Raw genomic sequence first — 9373 nt, forward strand, 5'->3', positions numbered from 1 at the left:
TAGATACGTCATAATCTATCAGAGGGACAGGTTTAATAACAGTTTAATTGGGCTCTTATTGGTACAATTGACAGGCTGTGGTAGTTTTGTTAACTGAGGGTACCATGCCTTGACTGACATTGATAGATGTGGTGGGTCAGTGCTGGTGAGTGCCCGTCAATGATGGATTTAGCTCAGTAACAATGAAGGCACAAAAGGTTCACTCATGCATTCCAGCCAAACTAAGGCATTGCCCTGTAAGATGGATGGTATGCAAATTGTAGCAGTATAGACCTAGTCATGCTGCCACCATTTTAGTCATATTCCCTGTATCCAATAACAGTACTGAATGATAATTCAGACTATTTTTCCATCCAGCCTCGCTTGGGTTATGTTGATTTGAATGGGAAAAATAAAGATGGCCACAACATGATAATGGTCTATTCAAGGACACCCTGTCTATTAAACCACTTCAACAGGTTTCGTGTGTTGTAATCCATCCATGGGGGTTCTTGCAGTTGGTGACCAGCCTGTACTTAGGCCATGGGAGAGGAAGAGGATATGTTTACGGTTTGTGACAGTTCTATTAGTATGAGGGTTAAGTCTTGCACGCGAGAGACATCAATGTAAAAAATTGATGTTAAAGTCTGCCACTATAGCAGGTCAGCAGGAGAACATTGGTTTGAGTCCGCCCTGAGCAATCTTGGGAAGAGTTCTTCCTTGCATGCTCTCGAGCATCACTAAGAAAAAAAGTGTATAAATTTATTTATTAATTTAAGGACAAATCCCAAAAACTTGCACTACTTTGTATTACAGGTATTTTTTGATGAGTAACAGGCAGGGCGGTTTTGGGCAGTACAGGGAATAACAGACAGGGCCGTTTGGGATGGTACAGGGAGTAACAGGCAGGGCTGTTTTGGGCAGTACAGGGAGTAACAGACAGGGCCGTTTGGGGTGGTACAGGGATTAACAGACAGGCCGTTTGGGGTGGTACAGGGAGTAACAGGCACGGCAATTTCGGGCGTTACGGGGAGTAACAGGCAGGGCAGTTTGGGGCGGTACAGGGAGTAACAGGCAGGATGGTTTCGGGTGGTACAGGAAGTAACAGGCAGGGCGGTTTTGGGTGGTACAGGGAGTAACAGGCAGGGCGGTTTGGGGCAGTACAGAGAGTAACGGGCAGTAAGGGAGTAACAGGGAGGGCAGTTTCGGGCTGTACAGGAACCAATGGCTTGAATATTAGATCCACTGGAATTTGAGGACTAGAGGACTTGGATGCAAGTCTATGTATCACGCCAGGGCTGGACTTAACGTCAACCCTGTGATTCAAAACAATCCATCTTCCGATGTCCTCCCCTCCCCTCAATTACAAATCTTAGCCGAGGATGTGCCTTTGTCTGTGAATGCTCTCCAAGTGATGGTGCGGGGCAGGGGTTTATTGAGTAAGGGAAGCCGGAACAAAGCAAGTACGGAAATCACTGCAGGTGCGCGAGGGCCAGTGATTTCCTGGACGCGCCTCGTGCGAAGGCTTTCTGCCTCGGCCCAGAAAAGCAGGAAGGTTGCAACCTCGTCCTCCTGGCGTCAAGCGATACGCTCCAACTAGCTGCTCTCTCACCCTAGTAATGGATCATTTTCATGTTTAAAAAATCTTGCACGGTATAACTACAGAATAGTCTGGTGCCTGGCCATGCTTTAAATCGGTGTTTGTCTTAGTATGGGTGTCCAGGTTACAGACACGGAATCAATTTGTCGTGGTGTTAGTTTGGAAAACATGATTTTTCTCATAAATTTGGAGTGTAATCTTACCTACATGTATCCAACATGCAGTATTACACGAAATGTGATTCAGAGAGCTTCCTCTCTAGGTGATTCCCATTTGATGTTGACTAATTGGGGAACCCCCAACATGGGGCTGGATTAGCTCAGTTGGTAAGAGCACCGGAACGGTAATCCGGAGGTCGCAGGTTCAAGCCCCGCTCCAGTCAACTTCTTTGTTCAACTTTTCAATTGAAATATGATAATAAGCAAAATTGAAAAGGGAAGACTGTATTTTGGGAAAAGGTTGGATGTGATAATTAATTCACAATGAATGTTAAAACACGTAGTACACGTTGGAAATGAAATCATCAAGTACATGATATAAATCCATTACTCGCTGTTGCAAGGATCGATTCAGATTTACAGGAAGTTTCCCTGCCCAGGGTCTACTGTTGTCTCAAGGTTAAAATTAATCATGGGAATGAGGTTGGGAATGTTGTTAAGTTTTCAATCAGCAGTTGGTGCTACAATCTCAGTTTCTTGTTTGGAGTAAATTTAACCGATTTCAGACAGAGGAAATTAAAATATGGATTTTTTTTTGTTGCCTTTGCTTTTGAAGTGGGCTGAGTTTGTCTGCTGTACGTACAGGAAATTTGTTGATGTTTCAGACGCCTGAATATAAATTTAACCCTCCCTCTCTGGCTGGCAATTTCGACAAGGCCAGCCCAGCAGTCAAAATACATCAAGTGACTGTTTTTAGTTCTCCCTACCTTCATAAACTTTGACTGGCTGTGATTGTTATGAAACCCGATAAAGCTATGCTTACACTGTAGGAGATTGATAAGCCAGCTGTGCCTACCAGTCATCTGCTTTTGTCTGTCGATGGAATTTGACTGTCACAGTGCCTACAAGAAATATGATTCGACTGTTGGTGACTAGCCTGTGTAAAAGGCATCGCAGGGGAACAGGATTGAAATTTTGACCGTCTGTGACTAATCAAACAAAAGGAGGTTAAATTAATGTAAACAACTTTGGGTATTTGTGTTCTTCCAATTGTACCTAGTGCAGAACTAGCATGAAACTGCGCGTCATATTACAAACGGATTGTTTCACATTTTTGTGAAAAATTACCACTAGTTGCAACTACTGATTTAACAGCTAACGCCCAAAAAACCCCAAATGTACTTCTGATTACATGGCATCTTCAATCTACTTTTAACATTGAATACCGTACATAAATAATAAAAGGTATCTAAATGTTCATGAATAAACGAAGGGAAAGCCAGTGAAGTCTTTGTTTCCTCTTCGATTCCCTTCCAACCTACATCCTACATCTATGTTTCCTTTTCCTGAACGACAGTTAATAATTACACCATCGTGCAGGATATATCGCCACTTGGCCCAGCCCGATCAGTCCTTTCCAGTCCAGTAGTGCCAAGGCACTCCAGATTTGAGAGATACCTCCATATTGAATTTATCCCCATGGTAACAGGCACCCACTCAGGACCTCTTGCTGGTGAGTGGCGCCGGCGGAGGATTGCCGCGGCTTCAGACTAAACTTCTACGCCAATCCCTCTTTGTCAAGTCGTTTGGAATTCAGATCCAATTTTTCGTCAGTCGTCCTTCCGTGTTGCCATTCAAAATTAATGGCTTTTTTTTTTAATTTATTTAAATTTCAATCAAAGCTGTTTTAATAGGCTTTTTTCTGAGCTTTTTCAGGAGACTAATTCAAATGCAGACAAATTGGATGAATTGTGATGTGTTATTTTTCTCAATTTGATTTATTTGTCGGTAGCCTGGACCCAATCTCATGGCCCTGCTTACCATTTGCGCAAAAATCTCCGCTTACTGAAGCAGAATATTCCGTGCTTACGGTTAGCATGTTTCACAGGTTAGCGAGAAATGTGTGCTTTTGTGCATGCGAACATCCCGTATCTCAGGCCTCTGTGCTTAAAGGGAATATACATCATTTGCTTTTGCTGTAATTTTCAGAAATGGATGGAATTGGGGGGTTGGAAATATATAGCAAATATAGTTACACTGACTTTTTTGAGGTTTTGGGTTCCAAAATGCTATAAAAACCAAGAAAAACGATCATTTTCCTGTAGTCTGGTTCCCTGACTCCATATAAGAAGAAACAGAGCAGTTTACATACATTGGGGAATTGTAAGGTCAGGAAACCAGTCTAGCTGGTTCGTACCCGTTCATAGGTTTGTAATCGATTGCAAACAAGTGCGATGGTCAATTGGGGCCAGTATTTGAAAAAAAACCAGTTGTTTCCAACGCTGATTGGCCGATCAGCGTTGGAAATTGATACAAAAATACCACTTTTCTTGAAAATGACAGTATACCAGGTGCCATGATTTTACAGGATGCTTTACACTGTCATTCACTAACAGTCCAGCAAGGTATTTCAAAATGATTTGGTAGTTTTATTTTTTGATGTTTGCAAATGTTGTATTTTCCCTTTAAATGGTTAGCACGGAATTTTTTCACTGGCACTGTTACCGTAGCACAGAATGATGATCGTAAGCGCGGAATGCCATGGTTAGCAGAACCTTAAAATTGGGCCCTGCCTTTCATGAATTTTGTCAGGGTACAAATTTGCTAAACATGTATACACGTACTCACTTCCAAAGGTGATTGTTCAGTGCCTTAATTGTCAGAACTCCAGTGAGTGGCGCCCTGCAAAGCCAGGTATTCGGAAAGGTTTACAAAGTCTTGTTAGAAATACTGTAGTTTTATTATCTGTCGCGGTCTCTAGCCAGGAATTCAATCAAATTGTCAGGGACAGTATGCAAGGTTTTTTTTTGTATTCTTCAGAAGACATAAAATGACTTTGCACAATATTGATTGATTACGCTTGCTCATGAGTTTGCACAAGGGAGATTTCCGGGCCAGACGTTTCAGCTGCTAGCAGAGGTTTTAGCGTCGCCCCTTAGCAAGCACTTGACGGCTTGCCACAGGCACATACGAATCAGTTGCAACAACTGTACATGTATTCCTCAGACTGCAATGGAGAGAAATTTGACGAAATTTGGTTTAAAAGCAGCGTCTACAATTTAGTTCCAGACATTTTGTTTAAAGGGAAGGCAAGGCTTTAATACAGTTTTGATTCACGTTATCCCTTTTTCAGTGATTGAAATCAGACATATTGACTCTTCGTTCGAAATACTAAGAAAATGGAGTTGATCAAGTAATGCTCTGCACATTGGATAATAAACTTTTTAACAATTTTCACCACTGGTTCTTTTAAAACAATACTTCCTCTCGGAAGAGACTGCATGTAATTTCATGGTGATGCCTCAAATGTTTAACCATTTTACAAAATGTGGGAAACTTGCAATTGCTTGTTCATCAACCCCGTGGGGGGCTGTGGTCTAATGGTTACAGTGTTCGACCCGTGTGCCGTGGCTATGGGTTCGAATCCTGACAGGGAACATGGTGCTTGTGTCTTGAGCAAGGCACTTTACCTTTATTGCTTCGTCCTTCGGATGGGACTTAAAGCCGTAGGTCCCGTGTGTTGTGTACTGCACATTAAAGAACCCAGTAACACTTATCGCTAAGAGAAGGGGTTTGCCCCAGTGTTTCTGGCACTGGCTGCAATATGCGCCGTATACCCTTTATAAAGATGCTACATAATGGGTCTCATATTTCTCATCAAACTTCATTTACCTGTCTTTTAAAATAGATATAATTACCAGCACCTTGAGAACCTAATTTTTGGTAGATGGGTCATTCCGCCGGGTTGGGAAGCAGTGCATGTTACATCCATGTATTTGGTTATATTATTAAAGGTATCAGTGCATTCTAAACAATTGCTCAACATAATATTTGTCTTAGGGTGTTTCAATACTTTATAAGTTTGAAATTATTTGAAAGTATTTTGACAGAAATATGAGCAAAAATGTATTAATTTGGACATAACATTGACACCGTGTAAATGTTACATCCAAAATATACTTTTTTGGGGGGCCATTTTTTACACGTATGTAAAATATTACCCAAACTGACATTGCACATTTACAACTGGACACCTTTGTTTTTGTTTAGTCAGGATTCAAATAGAGCAGAAACAATATACCTCAAGTGTGGATGTAACGGTGTAAAAATCACCCAATGGAAGTGTGACATTTGGGTTTTACACCGTGTCAATGTTACATCCACTCAACCAAGCAATCATAATTATCTGCTCCATTTGATACCTGACTACCGCAACAAAAGCTTTTCTTATTGTGTTACATCTATAGTAAGAAGTACGCAAAGTGAATTTGGGTAATGTTTTGCAGAAATTTAAAAAAAAAAGGTCCAAATGTCACATTTGGACGTAACACTGACACGGTGTCAATGTTACATCCAAAATGACATTTTTTGGTCATATTTTTGGCAAAATACATTGAAATGATTTCAAACTTTCTGCAGTAGTGAAACACCCAAGAACAAACATTATGTAGAGCAACTGCTAGCAAGGCATTCATGCTTTTCTTAATATGGTCATATGTCACACATTGTTCCCCAACCCGGTGGAATGACCCAGATACGTGCGCTATGTAAGACTCCGAGCTTTATATTATTACCATTAAAAAATACAACAGAAAACATCTTCCTCTTTTCGTTCAATGTGCATACAAAAAAAGGACTTTACTTTTTAATGTGAAACATTGACCACTTCAAGCAAGTAATGAGATTTCAAAAGCCAATTTCGTGTAACCAAGTTAACTAGTAATGAGATTTCTATGGCGGTGAAGTGATCGATTTTGCTTACTTAGGCTATTTGCTAACAGGATACAATTCGCCACACGCACTGATTTTCTATGTATACACACAGTACTCCGATCGTTAGGGATAGTACAGTTACCCAAAGTTCACATTCTCATGTTGCTGTCAACAACATTGTCTGGGCAATCTGCCAACTTTGTTAACTTTTTATTCAAACCCAGTGTATCGGTACGTTCCTGCATATCCAGGCTGTGCTTCAAATAGGCTTTGGCAAATATCGAGCGGTGTTATTGATGTTAGCGAAGTTGTTCCAATCCGTCCTGTCTCAGTTTGCCCATTTTAAAGTTAAAATAGTTATTAGATTTCTTTGTGGAATTCGTACAGGAATCTTAGTTAATTAATGGCGAGAAATCTAGAGATGGACACATGTTTTGTGTGCATACGCTTGTTCACGCATGCGTATGTTGTATGAAGCAGGTGATCAGCTTTCATCTGAATAAACACACTACTGCAGCATATGTTTGTTCAAGAAGAATGCGCCGCAGCCAAAGTAGTTTTGAGTTTTGTTGCACAGCCAAAATTTGAACTCGAGCATTCCTTTTGGTGTCAGCACCTTTGCTTAACCATTTTGCGCCGGAGGCCGTGTATACACGCAAAAGCTTTGCTGTATTCGGAACCGATGACAGATAAACACGCAGGGAGTGAGGCAGAAATATCTGTCAGCAACCCGCTCGCAGCAAGCGAGGCCAGAAATATATGAGTGTGCTGCCTGAGGGCGATGGCTTCATCCCGTCTGGCTTGAGGTCGAGTGAAAAATAATCCTGCACCTCATTCCATTCTTGTCAAAATAATCCCGGCGTGAACTGGTTAAAAGGCATTCAGAGTAGAACGCCCGGCCCCTATATATGACTCCATGCACAAGTACCTTCCTCAACGATAAGAAAGGGAGAGTTGGGGGAGATCACTGGGAGAGACATTCAAACACATTGCCGATGACGCCTGACACTCATGATGCAAGGATGCTCTAGATTTGGGAAAGAATGTACAGTAGTATCCAGACACCACTTCAGTTGTTGTTTACAAAGTCTGTGGAGAGTCAAGAACATTTTCAAAGTATTTCTTTATAAAATTGGAAACGTTTCTCACTCCCAGATTCATGTCTTTTCAACAAAGGTTGCAATGAGTATGACTGACCAATATTGAGATGATATGAAAAAAAGTGGCTTCAGGATTCAACATTCTTTCCTAGTAGATTTGTGCACATTCAAAACAAAATTAGTCATGTGTACTTTCGCACGTGGTGTGTCCCATTCGTGGGGCTCTCGAAAGTGGTTAAAAGGCAACCCCTCTTGTTCGCGCACGGAGCCCGTAACAAACATCGATACACTAAAAATTTAGCTAAAAAAAGAACATTCCCATAACATTGGATATCAAAGTTTTCTGGCAATTATACTGAACATTGGCACCCAAAAATCATTCATTTAGGGGATGTACATGCGTACATGTAGAGGGGGAAATTGAGCTGAAGTGAAGATTGCAGCGTGTACACACATACACATGCATGTACGTGTATTGCTTTCACACATTAATTAATATCTTTAAAGCTTGCAAGTTGTAACTCCTTTATTGCAAAATTATTTGGAGCTTATCAAGGCTGTCATGTGTGAAGTCGTCTTGTGCAAATACATGTTGTTGTCTGGTTTTGTCATTTAAATGTGCTGACTTAATTGGCCTAGTTTTCCTGATAAGGTCATAGAGGCACTTGCGAATCTGCGATGTGTGACCGAGCTCGACACTTACAGACGTGCTTGGAAGATACAAGCATGGACTGTTAATATCAGAGCTGCAATACCTTCTTGGGTATATGTTATGCCTGACCGAAAATGGTGGATACCTGGTACCAATACGTGACCTACTGTGACAAAATGAAGAATGTCCCCCAAAACCTTGTTTTGAGTAATCAACACCCGAAGTTGGATAAACTAGAAAAATTATGCAAAATTTATGGGTTTTTTTTTTAATTTTTTTTTTTAGACAAGGTATCCAAGATTTACACAATGCATTTTTGTTAGGAAAAAATACCCCCCAAAAATGAAGAGCGTTTTTCACTGACGTTGGCGTCCCAATGCATATCTTTTCTTCAAAGCCTTTTTCTTGAAATGAGGTCAGCGAAGTTTGGTGGGACACTGTTTCAGTTCATGCGGCATATCTTTAGAATAAATTAAGCTACAGAAATAAATTTGTATCATTGGAAAGCCAATGATTTGCATTTTTAACATGATGTATAAATTAAAAAGTCACAGGTGGGGGTTATTCCTCATTATGATATGGCAGGTCACATATTTGTGGTTTTATTACCCAAAACCCTTCTTTTTTTCCCAAAAATTATACAAACACAACCTTTTTGAAAGGAAACACAATGTTTCATTGATGAGTTGACAATAAGAGTTTTTTAAAACTTACATTTTGAGTCCATGGTATACTTAATTTTGTTAAATCCGTTCCAAAATTGGATTTGACTTTTTTGGGGTGTTGATTACTTTAAGATTTCTTTTAAGGGAGGTTTTTAAGCTTTGGCAGGAGCTTCTACATGTCACTTGAAGGTCGGTGGGTTGGTCTGTCTGTCCGCCCCCAAAATTGACCAAAACATTTACCATAAGTAATTGACTAATTGACCAAATGCCATGCCGTGGTCATAAAATGCACTCTTGCTGACATTTGTTTCAATCGATGTGCATGCACGTTTATTTTGCATATGAAGTGTTCAGGAGTGAGACATTTCCGAACCAGGCCAGAGCTTATTGTGCCCTCGTGCTTGTTTTTTTTACGATAGAGGAAGCAGAAGAATTTCCAAAGAATCAATTCCACGTATGACAATTCTGAAAAGGGCCTTGTCCGACATGAGTTCAAAATTCTTTCA

The 9373-nt window shown here is 40.6% G+C and overlaps 1 non-coding gene across 1 annotated transcript; it reads left to right on the forward strand.

The window, feature by feature from the left end:
* Positions 1–1886: 1886 nt before the first annotated feature.
* Positions 1887–1961, forward strand: Trnat-ggu. Its single transcript has one exon. It is a non-coding gene; the product is annotated as a tRNA-Thr (tRNA).
* The last annotated feature ends 7412 nt before the right edge of the window (positions 1962–9373 follow it).

The sequence above is a fragment of the Patiria miniata genome, unplaced genomic scaffold (assembly GCF_015706575.1).
Source record: "Patiria miniata isolate m_02_andy unplaced genomic scaffold, ASM1570657v1 HiC_scaffold_16, whole genome shotgun sequence".
NCBI classification, from domain to species: Eukaryota; Metazoa; Echinodermata; class Asteroidea; order Valvatida; family Asterinidae; genus Patiria; species Patiria miniata.